General features: G+C 33.8%; 1 non-coding gene across 1 annotated transcript; it reads left to right on the forward strand.

Moving 5' to 3' along the window:
• The first annotated feature begins 10,983 nt into the window (after window positions 1–10,983).
• Window positions 10,984–11,067, forward strand: Trnal-uaa (transfer RNA leucine (anticodon UAA)). The gene has a single exon. It is a non-coding gene; the product is annotated as a tRNA-Leu (tRNA).
• The last annotated feature ends 7,398 nt before the right edge of the window (window positions 11,068–18,465 follow it).

Here is an 18,465-nt window from a genome sequence, read left to right on the forward strand (position 1 = left end):
GTTTTCTTGTATCTACGAACGCCAGAATGCATAAAATTGACCTAAACGTCTCCTTTTCCTATTCTGAGTCGATTCTGCATGCTTTAAGTGTGTTTGGTGGCTCAGAACCATCAAAAAACGTTGAAATATAGTTCAAATTCAATAAAAATCGACAAAAATACAGTTTCTAGCTAAAATTTGATGGTTTCGTTGCACTTTCCGAGCCCGTAGGGTATCTGAGTGGCTTAAAAGTACAAGAAAACACTTCAAAAGTGACGTTTCTGAAGAATTTTAACAGTTTTCTTGTATCTACGAACGCCAGAATGCATAAAATTGACCTAAACGTCTCCTTTTCCTATTCTGAGTCGATTCTGCATGCTTTAAGTGTGTTTGGTGGCTCAGAACCATCAAAAAACGTTGAAATATAGTTCAAATTCAATAAAAATCGACAAAAATACAGTTTCTAGCTAAAATTTGATGGTTTCGTTGCACTTTCCGAGCCCGTAGGGTATCTGAGTGGCTCAAAAGTACAAGAAAACACTTCAAAAGTGACGTTTCTGAAGAATTTTAACAGTTTTCTTGTATCTACGAACGCCAGAATGCATAAAATTGACCTAAACGTCTCCTTTTCCTATTCTGAGTCGATTCTGCATGCTTTAAGTGTGTTTGGTGGCTCAGAACCATCAAAAAACGTTGAAATATAGTTCAAATTCAATAAAAATCGACAAAAATACAGATTCTAGCTAAAATTTGATGGTTTCGTTGCACTTTCCGAGCCCGTAGGGTATCTGAGTGGCTTAAAAGTACAAGAAAACACTTCAAAAGAGACGTTTCTGAAGAATTTTAACAGTTTTCTTGTATCTACGAACGCCAGAATACATAAAATTGACCTAAACGTCTCCTTTTCCTATTCTGAGTCGATTCTGCATGCTTTAAGTGTGTTTGGTGGCTCAGAACCATCAAAAAACGTTGAAATATAGTTCAAATTCAATAAAAATCGACAAAAATACAGTTTCTAGCTAAAATTTGATGGTTTCGTTGCACTTTCCGAGCCCGTAGGGTATCTGAGTGGCTTAAAAGTACAAGAAAACACTTCAAAATTGACGTTTCTGAAGAATTTTAACAGTTTTCTTGTATCTACGAACGCCAGAATGCATAAAATTGACCTAAACGTCTCCTTTTCCTATTCTGAGTCGATTCTGCATGCTTTAAGTGTGTTTGGTGGCTCAGAACCATCAAAAAACGTTGAAATATAGTTCAAATTCAATAAAAATCGACAAAAATACAGTTTCTAGCAAAAATTTGATGGTTTCGTTGCACTTTCCGAGCCCGTAGGGTATCTGAGTGGCTTAAAAGTACAAGAAAACACTTCAAAAGTGACGTTTCTGAAGAATTTTAACAGTTTTCTTGTATCTACGAACGCCAGAATGCATAAAATTGACCTAAACGTCTCCTTTTCCTATTCTGAGTCGATTCTGCATGCTTTAAGTGTGTTTGGTGGCTCAGAACCATCAAAAAACGTTGAAATATAGTTCAAATTCAATAAAAATCGACAAAAATACAGTTTCTAGCTAAAATTTGATGGTTTCGTTGCACTTTCCGAGCCCGTAGGGTATCTGAGTGGCTTAAAAGTACAAGAAAACACTTCAAAAGTGACGTTTCTGAAGAATTTTAACAGTTTTCTTGTATCTACGAACGCCAGAATGCATAAAATTGACCTAAACGTCTCCTTTTCCTATTCTGAGTCGATTCTGCATGCTTTAAGTTTGTTTGGTGGCTCAGAACCATCAAAAAACATTGAAATATAGTTCAAATTCAATAAAAATCGACAAAAATACAGTTTCTAGCTAAAATTTGATGGTTTCGTTGCACTTTCCGAGCCCGTAGGGTATCTGAGTGGCTTAAAAGTACAAGAAAACACTTTAAAAGTGACGTTTCTGAAGAATTTTAACAGTTTTCTTGTATCTACGAACGCCAGAATGCATAAAATTGACCTAAACGTCTCCTTTTCCTATTCTGAGTCGATTCTGCATGCTTTAAGTGTGTTTGGTGGCTCAAAACCATCAAAAAACGTTGAAATATAGTTCAAATTCAATAAAAATCGACAAAAATACAGTTTCTAGCTAAAATTTGATGGTTTCGTTGCACTTTCCGAGCCCGTAGGATATCTGAGTGGCTTAAAAGTACAAGAAAACACTTCAAAAGTGACGTTTCTGAAGAATTTTAACAGTTTTCTTGTATCTACGAACGCCAGAATGCATAAAATTGACCTAAACGTTTCCTTTTCCTATTCTGAGTCGATTCTGCATGCTTTAAGTGTGTTTGTTGGCTCAGAACCATCAAAAAACGTTGAAATATAGTTCAAATTCAATAAAAATCGACAAAAATACAGTTTCTAGCTAAAATTTGATGGTTTCGTTGCACTTTCCGAGCCCGTAGGGTATCTGAGTGGCTTAAAATTACAAGAAAACACTTCAAAAGTGACGTTTCTGAAGAATTTTAACAGTTTTCTTGTATCTACGAACGCCAGAATGCATAAAATTGATCTAAACGTCTCCTTTTCCTATTCTGAGTCGATTCTGCATGCTTTAAGTGTGTTTGGTGGCTCAGAACCATCAAAAAACGTTGAAATATAGTTCAAATTCAATAAAAATCGACAAAAATACAGTTTCTAGCTAAAATTTGATGGTTTCGTTGCACTTTCCGAGCCCGTAGGGTATCTGAGTGGCTTAAAAGTACAAGAAAACACTTCAAAAGTGACGTTTCTGAAGAATTTTAACAGTTTTCTTGTATCTACGAACGCCAGAATGCATAAAATTGACCTAAACGTCTCCTTTTCCTATTCTGAGTCGATTCTGCATGCTTTAAGTGTGTTTGGTGGCTCAGAACCATCTAAAAACGTTGAAATATAGTTCAAATTCAATAAAAATCGACAAAAATACAGTTTCTAGCTAAAATTTGATGGTTTCGTTGCACTTTCCGAGCCCGTAGGGTATCTGAGTGGCTTAAAAGTACAAGAAAACACTTCAAAAGTGACGTTTCTGAAGAATTTTAACAGTTTTCTTGTATCTACGAACGCCAGAATGCATAAAATTGACCTAAACGTCTCCTTTTCCTATTCTGAGTCGATTCTGCATGCTTTAAGTGTGTTTGGTGGCTCAGAACCATCAAAAAACGTTGAAATATAGTTCAAATTCAATATAAATCGACAAAAATACAGTTTCTAGCTAAAATTTGATGGTTTCGTTGCACTTTCCGAGCCCGTAGGGTATCTGAGTGGCTTAAAAGTACAAGAAAACACTTCAAAAGTGACGTTTCTGAAGAATTTTAACAGTTTTCTTGTATCTACGAACGCCAGAATGCATAAAATTGACCTAAACGTCTCCTTTTCCTATTCTGAGTCGATTCTGCATGCTTTGAGTGTGTTTGGTGGCTCAGAACCATCAAAAAACGTTGAAATATAGTTCAAATTCAATAAAAATCGACAAAAATACAGTTTCTAGCTAAAATTTGATGGTTTCGTTGCACTTTCCGAGCCCGTAGGGTATCTGAGTGGCTTAAAAGTACAATAAAACACTTCAAAAGTGACGTTTCTGAAGAATTTTAACAGTTTTCTTGTATCTACGAACGCCAGAATGCATAAAATTGACCTAAACGTCTCCTTTTCCTATTCTGAGTCGATTCTGCATGCTTTAAGTGTGTTTGGTGGCTCAGAACCATCAAAAAACGTTGAAATATAGTTCAAATTCAATAAAAATCGACAAAAATACAGTTTCTAGCTAAAATTTGATGGTTTCGTTGCACTTTCCGAGCCCGTAGGGTATCTGAGTGGCTTAAAAGTACAAGAAAACACTTCAAAAGTGACGTTTCTGAAGAATTTTAACAGTTTTCTTGTATCTACGAACGCCAGAATGCATAAAATTGACCTAAACGTCTCCTTTTCCTATTCTGAGTCGATTCTGCATGCTTTAAGTGTGTTTGGTGGCTCAGAACCATCAAAAAACGTTGAAATATAGTTCAAATTCAATAAAAATCGACAAAAATACAGTTTCTAGCTAAAATTTGATGGTTTCGTTGCACTTTCCGAGCCCGTAGGGTATCTGAGTGGCTTAAAAGTACAAGAAAACACTTCAAAAGCGACGTTTCTGAAGAATTTTAACAGTTTTCTTGTATCTACGAACGCCAGAATGCATAAAATTGACCTAAACGTCTCCTTTTCCTATTCTGAGTCGATTCTGCATGCTTTAAGTGTGTTTGGTGGCTCAGAACCATCAAAAAACGTTGAAATATAAATAAATAAATAAAATAAATAAATGGTTTATTGCATCCAACAGGGTTACCCCCAATTAATGAATACAAATTACTTAAATTACTTAAATAAGAATATTTAAGCGTAAACTTAGATATAAAAGAAGTACAATTAGATAACTCATATGTATAACTACGTATAACTAAAAATTAATAAAATAAGACAGAAAAAAGAAAGGAAAAAAAAATAAAATAAATAGGAATAATAATAATAATTCAGTCCTATTGACAAGCCTATTCAGGAACTAGCATAACTAACCGAAATTTAATTTTTTAATATCGGATAATTTACAACAAAAAACATCAATTTTAGGGTGCACAATATTTACCATTCGACAAATATTGTGGATAGGGGAATACTTCAAAATATTGGTTCTAGGTGTAGGTAGATAAAGGATATTATTAGACCTAATCCTGAATTTTGAACAATTAAAGTTGAACAGGCTCAGCAGATGGGAACAATTGATTTCATAATTGATAGTCTTGACAAAGAAGCACAAATATTGTATCCTTACACGGTGATCAATGCTGGGGATTGAGAATGTCTGGAGCAGATGTTCTTGAGTGGTGCCTCTTGGTGGGTACGTTCTGTTGATCTTGAAATGTAAATATTTTAAAAATCGGCGCTGAACATTTTCTATATCATGGATGTACTTAGTATAATGCGGATACCATACAATAGCAGCATATTCTAATTTGCTTCTGACTAATGAATAATAAAGTAGCTTTATTATACCTTCATTGTTAATACTACTACTGTTTCTTATAATGAAACCTAGAAGTTTAACAGCATCTGATGTTAGGGTATTAATATGCTCTGAGAAAGATAATTTTACGTCAAATACAACACCCAAATCCTTAACATGTGATGTGCGCAATAAAGAAACATTGTTGACATTATAATCATATTCTATAATTTGTTTTGCTAAGCTAAAAGACAAGATGTAACATTTTTTATTATTTAAAGAGAGACAGTTACTTTTACACCAATTGAAAATTTTATTAAGATCAGATTGAAGTTCTAAGCAATCTTGATGACAAGTGATCCGGCGATACAACTTCAGGTCATCAGCGTATAGAAGAGCCGAAGATTTGATGTCCTTTACTATGTCGTTAATAAAAATATTGAACAGAAAGGGTCCAACGACAGAACCCTGTGGTACGCCTGAGGTAATTTCAAAATTAGTCGAACAAAAATTACAAGATTCAACAAAAGATGATCTGCCACGTAAGTAGCTCCAAAAAAATGTACATAGTTCTACTGAAAAGCCAAACTCAGCGAGTTTTCGAATTAAAATGGTATGATCAAGTCGGTCGAATGCTTTAGAGAAATCAGCATATATAACATCAGTCTGGATACGATTGTCTAAGTTATTGGATAGATGTTGCGTAATAGTCAACAAGTTGGTAACTGTGGACCGTCCTTGAACAAAACCATGCTGATTTCCCACTATAAGATTTTTACATTGATGTCTTAAACCTTCAACTAAGGTCAACTCAAAAACTTTGGCAAAGTTATTCAGAATGGAGATTGGTCGATAGTTTTCGATAAGTGCGCGATTACCGCCTTTGAATAACGGAACAATTTTGGATATCTTCCATCGATCGGGGAACTTAGAAGAAACAAGGACTAAATTAAAAAGAAATGTTAAAGGTTTAGTAAATACGGCGGCACAGTCTTTTATAACAAATGCTGGAATAGAATCGGGTCCGTTTGTAAACTTGGGTTTTAAATTCTTTAATTTATCGAACACTAAATTCTCAGAGATAGTACTGACTTTAAAATTATGAAAAGAGTTAGGCAGTGTAATGTCGGGAAAGTCATTATTGCTTGACAATAAAAATACAGAACTAAAGTATTTAGCAAAAGAATTAACTATATCATCACCATTCGTAATCAATTCATCATGGAATGTCATGTTAGACGGAATACCCAAACTTTTCTTTTTTAAATTGACGAATTTCCAAAACTGTTTTGGATCAGACGTAATATTTGCCTCAGCGGAAGATACAAACTGCCTATAGGAAAATTCTATCTCCTGCTTCACGACTCTCCTTAGGCGTGCAAATTCATCACGAAAAAATTGATTACCTGATTTTTTCGCTTTCTTCCAAACAGTTCTCTTTCTTTTGATTAACCTAATAATTTTCGGAGAAAACCACACAGGGTACGATGAACGAGTAGAAGTGCTTTTGGGGACAAAGCTTGCGATGATAGAATATACACAATCATAGAAGGCTGTGCAGGCAGAATTAATATCGTTGTGCTGAAACAAAAATTCCCAGTTAATTTGTGAAAGTGCATTATATAGGCCAGAAAAATTTGCCTTGCGAAAATTAAAACGTTCTTCAACACCAGGAACTAACATCGCAGACGCTTTGACCCTCTCAAAACTAATTACCCAAGTGAGAGCAGGATGGTATGCGTCCTCGGGCACTAGAGCATCTGTTACACGAGAGATAGTGAGATGTGTATTACATATTACGAGGTCGAGCATTCTGTTTAAATTATTACGTACGTTGTTATACTGAGACAGAGATAAGAAATGAAGAAAGTCTAACAACGTTTTTACGGAAGGGCAACTACTGTCTGAAGTACCACATTCATAAGTCGGCAAATTAAAATCTCCAACAATTAAAGTGTTAGCGTTGTGTAAGTACTGAAGTTCACATAGACCATCCAATAAAATAGAAAGATTACTGGCATTCAAAGTATGTGGTATATAAATCAAAATTAAATAATAGACAATGTTATGATGAATTATTTTGACACCGACTATATCAACAGAAGGTAGAGACGAGAAACTAGCCTGGCTGAAATCAAGACGTTCAGAGTGAAATGACGAATTAATTCCAATCAACACCCCTCCCCCTCTAGATAAATTTAATACATCAAACTTTCTGTCTGATCTGAAAACTTTATAATATTCTGGCATAATTTCTAAATCAGAAATGCTCGAATCTAGCCATGTTTCAGTAATAAAGATTACATCATAAAAGTAATCAGAAATGTTTAGGTAAAACGAATCTAGCTTACCTCTAATACTGCGAACATTTTGGTAATAAAAATTTAAACAATTCGAATTGAAACTTGCATTGGAGGTGAAAGAGTCGTTTACTATATCTTGCTGGTGGAGGGCAGAGTTTAAAAAATTATGTAAATTAAAATCTGATAATTTTGATTCAATACGCTGAACATTTTGAGAACGAGTATATAGTATAGTTCAAATTCAATAAAAATCGACAAAAATACAGTTTCTAGCTAAAATTTGATGGTTTCGTTGCACTTTCCGAGCCCGTAGAGTATCTGAGTGGCTTAAAAGTACAAGAAAACACTTCAAAAGTGACGTTTCTGAAGAATTTTAACAGTTTTCTTGTATCTACGAACGCCAGAATGCATAAAATTGACCTAAACGTCTCCTTTTCCTATTCTGAGTCGATTCTGCATGCTTTGAGTGTGTTTGGTGGCTCAGAACCATCAAAAAACGTTGAAATATAGTTCAAATTCAATAAAAATCGACAAAAATACAGTTTCTAGCTAAAATTTGATGGTTTCGTTGCACTTTCCGAGCCCGTAGGGTATCTGAGTGGCTTAAAAGTACAAGAAAACACTTCAAAAGTGACGTTTCTGAAGAATTTTAACAGTTTTCTTGTATCTACGAACGCCAGAATGCATAAAATTGACCTAAACGTCTCCTTTTCCTAATCTGAGTCGATTCTGCATGCTTTAAGTGTGTTTGGTGGCTCAGAACCATCAAAAAACGTTGAAATATAGTTCAAATTCAATAAAAATCGACAAAAATACAGTTTCTAGCTAAAATTTGATGGTTTCGTTGCACTTTCCGAGCCCGTAGGGTATCTGAGTGGCTTAAAAGTACAAGAAAACACTTCAAAAGTGACGTTTCTGAAGAATTTTAACAGTTTTCTTGTATCTACGAACGCCAGAATGCATAAAATTGACCTAAACGTCTCCTTTTCCTATTCTGAGTCGATTCTGCATGCTTTAAGTGTGTTTGGTGGCTCAGAACCATCAAAAAACGTTGAAATATAGTTCAAATTCAATAAAAATCGACAAAAATACAGTTTCTAGCTAAAATTTGATGGTTTCGTTGCACTTTCCGAGCCCGTAGGGTATCTGAGTGGCTTAAAAGTACAAGAAAACACTTCAAAAGTGACGTTTCTGAAGAATTTTAACAGTTTTCTTGTATCTACGAACGCCAGAATGCATAAAATTGACCTAAACGTCTCCTTTTCCTATTCTGAGTCGATTCTGCATGCTTTAAGTGTGTTTGGTGGCTCAGAACCATCAAAAAACGTTGAAATATAGTTCAAATTCAATAAAAATCGACAAAAATACAGTTTCTAGCTAAAATTTTATGGTTTCGTTGCACTTTCCGAGCCCGTAGGGTATCTGAGTGGCTTAAAAGTACAAGAAAACACTTCAAAAGTGACGTTTCTGAAGAATTTTAACAGTTTTCTTGTATCTACGAACGCCAGAATGCATAAAATTGACCTAAACGTCTCCTTTTCCTATTCTGAGTCGATTCTGCATGCTTTAAGTGTGTTTGGTGGCTCAGAACCATCAAAAAACGTTAAAATATAGTTCAAATTCAATAAAAATCGACAAAAATACAGTTTCTAGCTAAAATTTGATGGTTTCGTTGCACTTTCCGAGCCCGTAGGATATCTGAGTGGCTTAAAAGTACAAGAAAACACTTCAAAAGTGACGTTTCTGAAGAATTTTAACAGTTTTCTTGTATCTACGAACGCCAGAATGCATAAAATTGACCTAAACGTCTCCTTTTCCTATTCTGAGTCGATTCTGCATGCTTTAAGTGTGTTTGGTGGCTCAGAACCATCAAAAAACGTTGAAATATAGTTCAAATTCAATAAAAATCGACAAAAATACAGTTTCTAGCTAAAATTTGATGGTTTCGTTGCACTTTCCGAGCCCGTAGGGTATCTGAGTGGCTTAAAAGAACAAGAAAACACTTCAAAAGTGACGTTTCTGAAGAATTTTAACAGTTTTCTTGTATCTACGAACGCCAGAATGCATAAAATTGACCTAAACGTCTCCTTTTCCTATTCTGAGTCGATTCTGCATGCTTCAAGTGTGTTTGGTGGCTCAGAACCATCAAAAAACGTTGAAATATAGTTCAAATTCAATAAAAATCGACAAAAATACAGTTTCTAGCTAAAATTTGATGGTTTCGTTGCACTTTCCGAGCCCGTAGGGTATCTGAGTGGCTTAAAAGTACAAGAAAACACTTCAAAAGTGACGTTTCTGAAGAATTTTAACAGTTTTCTTGTATCTACGAACGCCAGAATGCATAAAATTGACCTAAACGTCTCCTTTTCCTATTCTGAGTCGATTCTGCATGCTTTAAGTGTGTTTGGTGGCTCAGAACCATCAAAAAACGTTGAAATATAGTTCAAATTCAATAAAAATCGACAAAAATACAGTTTCTAGCTAAAATTTGATGGTTTCGTTGCACTTTCCGAGCCCATAGGGTATCTGAGTGGCTTAAAAGTACAAGAAAACACTTCAAAAGTGACGTTTCTGAAGAATTTTAACAGTTTTCTTGTATCTACGAACGCCAGAATGCATAAAATTGACCTAAACGTCTCCTTTTCCTATTCTGAGTCGATTCTGCATGCTTTAAGTGTGTTTGGTGGCTCAGAACCATCAAAAAACGTTGAAATATAGTTCAAATTCAATAAAAATCGACAAAAATACAGTTTCTAGCTAAAATTTGATGGTTTCGTTGCACTTTCCGAGCCCGTAGGGTATCTGAGTGGCTTAAAAGTACAAGAAAACACTTCAAAAGTGACGTTTCTGAAGAATTTTAACAGTTTTCTTGTATCTACGAACGCCAGAATGCATAAAATTGACCTAAACGTCTCCTTTTCCTATTCTGAGTCGATTCTGCATGCTTTAAGTTTGTTTGGTGGCTCAGAACCATCAAAAAACGTTGAAATATAGTTCAAATTCAATAAAAATCGACAAAAATACAGTTTCTAGCTAAAATTTGATGGTTTCGTTGCACTTTCCGAGCCCGTAGGGTATCTGAGTGGCTTAAAAGTACAAGAAAACACTTCAAAAGTGACGTTTCTGAAGAATTTTAACAGTTTTCTTGTATCTACGAACGCCAGAATGCATAAAATTGACCTAAACGTCTCCTTTTCCTATTCTGAGTCGATTCTGCATGCTTTAAGTGTGTTTGGTGGCTCAAAACCATCAAAAAACGTTGAAATATAGTTCAAATTCAATAAAAATCGACAAAAATACAGTTTCTAGCTAAAATTTGATGGTTTCGTTGCACTTTCCGAGCCCGTAGGGTATCTGAGTGGCTTAAAAGTACAAGAAAACACTTCAAAAGTGACGTTTCTGAAGAATTTTAACAGTTTTCTTGTATCTACGAACGCCAGAATGCATAAAATTGACCTAAACGTCTCCTTTTCCTATTCTGAGTCGATTCTGCATGCTTTAAGTGTGTTTGGTAGTAGTTATATAGTGGGGCTGCTGGCTCAGGTCAAATGAGGTCAACCCGAGCTAGGAGCCCCACAACTTTTGATCGAGCGGTCATTGATCTTTTTGGTCGACAATTGACTGTTTGTGTATGAACGTGACTGACCTCGGCGTTGACCTTGCTTTGTCATCGCCTTGTGCTCGATCTATCTGACTCTATGTCCGTAGTCAGGTTGGCCGAGCGGTTTAAGGCGTCAGATTTAAGCTCTGATTCTCGAAAGAGAGCGTGGGTTCGAATCCCACACCTGACAGTTTTTTTTTTATATGCAGTTCTACAGTTTTGTTTTGCGTTTAAATGAAACACAATTTAATATTACTTCATTTATTGAGGAAATATTTCATACAACCAATTGTATAGACACTTAGCATTATTTAAAGAACAGTAACATTTTTTATTGTTAGATATATGATTATCACATGATGGGATTTCTTTAGGCAATTTCACACAGTCTTCAATTGTTTCGAGGTTCACAACTTTGGGGCAGTCTTTTCCTAGCGTTTCCATGAGATAATTTTCTTTACATTTTCCTTTTACATATAAGACCTCCACTCCATGTTCCTTGATGTATTTGAGCAAAATTTCTTTAGCAAATATCTGATCCTTGGAGCCGTCATTAAATCTCAACATGTGATGGTAACGTTCTAGATATCTGGCTTGTTTCTTGGTTTTTTCATCGAGTTCGTTGAATTGTTTGGTGGATTTGAATGTTTCATGTATTGTGTTAATTCCATCGTATATCGTAAGTTCTTTTACAATGAATTCTTGCAGAGTAAAACCTTGTACGTCAACTACAACCAACTTCATCTTGTCAATTATTTCGACTGACTGAGAAGGAAGCGACTATGCAATTGTTTTTCTATCAATCCAACTATTGTGGGTGCTATTAAATCCTAACCACTTGACATACAGTTGGTTGCCTTTCTTTTTTAAAACTTTTTCAACGAGATACACACCTGGATGCTTAACTTTTAGTAGTTCCATTTCATAGAAGCCACCTAAAATGTTTTCACCCTTTTCATCTTTCAAAAAATATGTGATGGGATTAGTGAGATTAATTTTCCTTATTACGAAAATTTCATTTGACCAATTGGGTGTGTATCCCTTATCAAAGATTCCACGATATTTACTTATTCTTACGTTCTCACCAACTGTAAATTTTTGTTTATTGCTAACTATTTTAATGCGAGTATAAGCAGCTTTTAGAATAGCTTTCTCATTACTTTTGTTAACTTGTGAGGGTTTCATTTTTATAGTACGATGATAAGAATTATTATATTGATGTACTACATTTGGCAATAAATCTAACCATTTATAATTTCCTTGCAAACTAAATTCTTTCCACATTAAATTTTTCAATGTGCGATTTACTCTTTCAACGATTGAGGCCTTTTTTAAACTGTAAACACTGTAATGATTAATTTTGTATTTTTTCATAAGATTTTGAAACTTTATATTATAGAATTCTTTTCCTTGATCTGTTTGTAAATTTTTGGGTAACCATACGATCTTGGATAAAATTGTTTCCATTGCAGTGGTTATTTGTTGAGAATCTTTCGATTTTACTGGAACAGCCCACACATATTTTGAGAAACAGTCAATAACAATAAGTATATATTTGTATCCTCTATTTGTCTTAGCATACGGTATCATTTCCACTAAATCTGCTTGTAATGTTTCGTTAATACCCTTAATTATCACCTTACGTCGTGTAAAATTAATTCTTACAGGTTTGTGCAGTTCTGCAACAATATCTCTTTTAATGGGAGTTGGTTCATACACCTTCTTGCGCTTCATTTTTATTGCTCTTGTGTTTATAATATGCTTTCTCGGACGTAACTAATGATTCTTCAAAATTCACAGGGCATTTTATTATCATTTCAGCGAACAAATCTGGTACATTTTCTGTTTTATTGAAGGCATATTTGAACGAGATACGGTCACCGTTACGTAATGAAAGTCCTTCCATTTCTTCTCTATTAAATATTTTGTTATTTACACAAATATTTATTTCATTGCTAGTAATATTTAATTTTGCAATTGAACCAATTTCTAAAGGAAACGTGTAGTGAGTTTCTTTAGACTTTAATATGTACGTGTTTTCGATGGTTTTAGCTGATTCGAAGTGAAATATTAGATTATAGAACATATAGTTCGAAATAGTAATCATAGCATCGTCAACTGAATCTGAAAGTTTAGTATGTTTCAGCAAATGACGTCCGAATTTATCCAGAGTCATATTAAGCAATAATTTTAGCTTCGCGTAGTTCTTCTATTATAGAAACGATTTCGTTTTGGTGACCTGAGTGGCCTGCTGTCTGGGAAGCGACTAACAACTTCAGTCTTTCAACTAATTCATTTGGATCTTCCCAATACACATAATCAACTTTATTTGCGTTTACTTCTTTAAACAATACTTGACCACCTTTCTTCGGCTTTTTATACTTCGTGAGAGTTGAGAACAATGGTCCTATAATATTTTTGTATTTCATAGAACTTGTACCCAATATTCGATCATTTTCATCGAAATTTCTTCGATATGCATTAGTTTTTTCTAGAATTTTTTTGTATATTTCTTTGTCTTCCACAGTAAAATGAATAGGCTTCTTTTTAAAAATGAGTTCATAAATTCCAGGCGTCCCTATAAATATCTCATTATCTATTTTTATATCTGGACCTACAAATTGTACCTCCTTCGAACCAATGTAAAATTTCTCTGAGAACGTGTCATGTCTTACGCCTGTTCTGTGATCAAATTTACTTTCTGTATCGTGATGCATTTCGTCAATATATTTTCTCGGTAATTCATCAAAATCATTTAAATATTCGTTGTAAACATCTGTATCAACGATGTTTTTAATATAATTTTTACTTAATTGAACAGATTTTTCAAGAACTTCATCGAAGTTGTAATTATCATTGTCTTTTTCGGGAATGTATTCGAACACATTGTTCTGTGCATCTGTTTTATTTATTGATTCCTCGAAATCTCCCTGTGACAGAATATCATATTTTGAACTAATCGGACTCATTCCTTGTTCTTTTTCGTTTTTGATTGTATCGATTCTTTTCACAAGGTTAGTAACTTTTGTAGCAATTCTTTTTTGTCTTGGTGTGAAAATTTCTTCTTGCATTGGTGTATTATTGATAGTTTTTTTGGCACGAACAGGAGATAGAATTGTATTTTCCAACTTTCGCTTTGTTGGTGTACTGTGCTCAATGTTCGATGCATTTTTTGTTTTCACATCTTGATTACTTTTTATTGCAGATTCACTTCTTCTCTCAATTAATGTTTCCAAATGTTTGGTAAGGGGTTCATACTTTTTTTCTTCATTTCTTTGAGTTGCTTTAATTAGTTCTAATTTTCTTTGTAAATCTTTTCTTTTCTTAATCAATTTCTTTTTTAAATCAAGCACATCTGATATTTTCGAATCCATGTCTCCTAAGACTTTCGAAAATACAAATAAACTGAATTAATCTATTTGAATTAAAGGCTTATATACGTATGCAACATTTCACAAACATTCTATAAAAAAAGACTAGTTTTTTTTTTTTTTTTCATATTTCAATAGTATAGATGCACATGTTTTGTTTTGTAATGATCTCTTATATGATCTTTATAATAGCAATATATACAGGGTAAGTTAGGGGTATCTGTTTCACCTCCACATTTTGGACATTTATATTTTACAGGAACTGGCATGTTGACGGTTTAAGATACTTTTATAGACTGAAATTATGGAAATGGGTCAATGAAATTATCAAATCCTTTTCTAAACCTACCACTACGAATTTCGTTCTCTTTATCGACTACTAAAAATTCATAACTATTTTGCCAGCAAAATGAACAGATTTCTTTAAATTTATCAAATGTGATATCAGTACCGATATGATCATCATAAATATGACGCAAGTTTAAATTATCTTGCTTAAATAAAATAATAAAATTTGCGTTGTCTCTTATTAGATGTTTAGGAATACATGTGTATGTTTGACATAAATAAAAACAATCTATATTTCTGTGTCGTCCCATGCTAAAATATTCTTTCATTAAATTTTGCTTGTCACATGCCACGTCGTCAAAAATGAAGACAGAATTAGTTTTAGCTTTGTGCGCTGGTGGTATGTTGTTATTGTCGAAATTGTTAAAACTATAAAAATTTATACCTTTAATAGGTTTTAGAAGATTTTCCAAATATTGATATTTTGGTTGGAAAAGAGATTTAGAATACACGTAGACATTTTCAAATCTTAAACCATTTGGATGTTCGATTAAACCTATCATAACATTAGTTTTTCCGCAATTAGACGGTCCGACAATTATACATCTTACTGTCGATGGTAAAAGATCTCCGTGTCTTTTATTCTCACTGTTAATTTTGATATCGTTATTGCTTATCGGCAATTTAAGGTTTTGAGGGATCAAACGCATTTCGACATCTAATTAAGAAACCGACATGTGGAGGGGTATAAATACTAAATTTTTCTACGATTCCATTAGTATTTTAGCTGATACGAAAGTTTGAGTATAAATGAAGATTACGAAGCGAACAAGGAACAGTCGTCGTAGTGAGACCCACAGAAAAACATATTGTGGACGTGGGATCGTAAATTCGGTTATTAATAAATTACCGTTTGAACTTCATATTCCGGGTTATAACTTTTGTGGACCAGGAACTAAATTAGAAAAACGATTAGCAAGAGGAGATAAAGGTCGAAATCAATTAGACGAAGCTTGCAAATTTCACGATATAGCTTACAGTGAACATAAAGATTTGGAAAATCGACATAAAGCCGATAAAGTTCTATTAGATAAAGCAAAACTTAGACTACGTTCTTCGGACGCATCTTTCGGGGAAAAAGCTGCTGCTTTAGGTGTTGTGGCTGCTATGAAAGCTAAAATAAAACTTGGTATGGGTTGTCGAATCAAAAGAAAAACTATTAGACGTGGAAAGGCCTTGAATTTTAACGTTTTAAGAAAATCCGCCAGGCTTGCTTTAAAAAATAAGAAATTTAAGAATATGAACGATGCTGTAAAAGTGGCCATGAGAGCAGTAAAATCATCAAAAGGAAAAAAGAGAGTGAGACCTCTTCGTCACAGACGTATAATACCCATACCGAAAAGTGGTGGATTTTTACCGCTACTACCAATATTTGCCGCTTTAGGCGCTCTGGGATCTTTAGGTGGTGGTGCAGCAGCCGTTGCAAAAGCTGTTAACGATGCTAAATCAGCTAAAGAACAGTTGAAAGAAAACCAAAGACACAATCAGAAAATGGAGTCGATAGCTGTAGGAAAGTCAGGGAGTGGATTATATTTGAAACCATATAAAAGAGGATATGGTCTTTTTTTAGCCCCATCAAAATTTCAAAAGAACTCCCGATAAATCTTCCAAAACATGCTCTCACCAACATCGACATTTGCAAATATGTAAAGCGTTTGAAAATTCCTCGCTTCAGAGGAGTTTTTATGAAAGATTCGCTTCCAAATAAAGTGCACCTTAATGAGTGTGGTATATTAAATCTAGACAATAAGGAAGGTTCTGGAACACATTGGACAGCTTATAAAAAAACTCGAAATGAAGCTATATACTTCGATAGTTATGGAGATTTGAGGCCACCTCTTGAACTGATCAAATATTTACAGAGCAACGGTTCCTGTAATATAGTATATAATCATCAAGCTTTACAGACTTTTAAAACTATTAATTGTGGACATTTATGTCTACGATTTCTATATAACTGTTACAAATAAAATTGTTCGAAGTTAGAGCGTTTTAGTTCAATTGATAGTGTCGTTGAAGCAAGTACTACGATGTCGAACGTATTTTCATTGGATGGAAACAGTTCTGTACTTTCGAGCAGATACTATCCACCAATTATCTTGGAAGATTATAACTATGCTTTAGGATTAGAAAGTTTGGTTACTTGGAATTCTTTTCCAAATATCGATAACAATAATAACAAATTTTATTTTTTTACACCAGACAAAAAAGAGCATTATATAGAAATTCCCGAGGGTTCTTATGAAATAGAAGACATTGAGTCGTATTTAAATAAAGAAATCAAAAACTATATGGAACATTATTTTCAATACCAAACTGACGAATACGGAAATAGAATAAAGAAATTTAAAATGTCAACACCAAACTTAATAATCAGAGGAAATAATAATACATTAAAATCGGAAGTTAAATGTACCCTTGATATAAATTTTTCAAGAAAGGATTCCTTAGGAAGTTTATTAGGATTTAAGAACAACATTCTGAAAGCGCATAAAACTCATATATCAGATTTTCCAGCAAAAATTTTAAAAGTGAATGCTCTTTGCGTTTATTGTAATATAGTAACTGGTTCATATAAGAACGGAAATCCCGTTCACGTAATACATCAATTTTTTCCAACAGTACCTCCCGGTTACAAAATAGTGGAGCGACCATTAAATGTTATATATCTACCAATTAATACGAAACAAATAGATGAGATAATCGTTAAAATAACAGATCAAGAAGGAAATATTGTTAGTTTTAGAGGTGAAGAGGTGGGTGTACGTTTGCATCTTAAGAAGCTCACGTGATGGGTATTATTTTTAATGAAAATCTAAAAAACCGAAATTCGGTATATATAAATAGGACGATGAAAAGAAAATCAGTCAGTCCTTCTACAAGGATCAAACGTTTAACATTAGGGAATCGTAGATTTCTTGAATCTCTAGGATTAACGGTTTTGAAATAATATTTTTATCCAGTATAAAAAACAGCAATGAATTTTGAAATATTAAACGTAAACGAAAAAGCTGCATATGATCATTCAATTTATTATGGAGAAAGACATACACACTTGCCTTATTCTAACAGTTCATATAACTATGATGATGAAATAAGAATTCCAATTGAACATCAAGATTTATACACTTTTCCTCATTTGAGTACATTGCATATAGAGGGTAAGATTATTGTGAAAAATGAAATCGATGAAATTGTACAGAAACCAGAAATCAAATTTGTAAATAATGGCGTTCTTTTGTTGTTTAATCAAATAAGATATGAAATTGCTGGAGTCGTTGTGGATAGTATTAGAAACCCAGGGTTAGCGTCCACCATGAAAGGATATGTAACGTATAACAGTAATGAAAGCGTAGCTCTAGAGAATGCTGGATGGTTTCCTAAAAAAGATTCGAATATAATTAAAGAAAATGGAACTTTTGAAGTTTCGATTCCATTAAAAATAATTTTTGGCTTTTGCGAAGATTTCAAAAAGGCTATTTTGAATGTAAGACAAGAGCTTGTTTTAGTTCGTTCTAATACCGATGTAAATGCTTTAATTTCTTCAAATGATAAATACAAAATTAAAGTAGAACTTAGTAAAATATGCTGGAAAATGCATCACTTGTCCGTGTCCGATGCCGAAAGGATCGCCTTGATCGATATTGTAAGAAGCAACAGGGAATTGGATATTATGTTTAGAAGTAAAGAATTACATGAATTTGCGCCACCAGTTCAATCGATAACTAATACTTGGACTATTAAAACTTCCTTAGAAAAACCTCAGTACATACTTTTTGCATTGCAACAGGGAAGAAAAAATCAATTGAAGAAAAACTACAGTCAATTTGATCATTGTAATCTGAGAGATGTCAAATTGTATCTTAACG

This window comes from Zophobas morio, unplaced genomic scaffold (assembly GCF_036711695.1).
Source record: "Zophobas morio isolate AGI-343-1 ecotype UQ-CSIRO unplaced genomic scaffold, CSIRO_AGI_Zmor_V1 ptg000841l, whole genome shotgun sequence".
NCBI lineage: Eukaryota > Metazoa > Arthropoda > Insecta > Coleoptera > Tenebrionidae > Zophobas > Zophobas morio.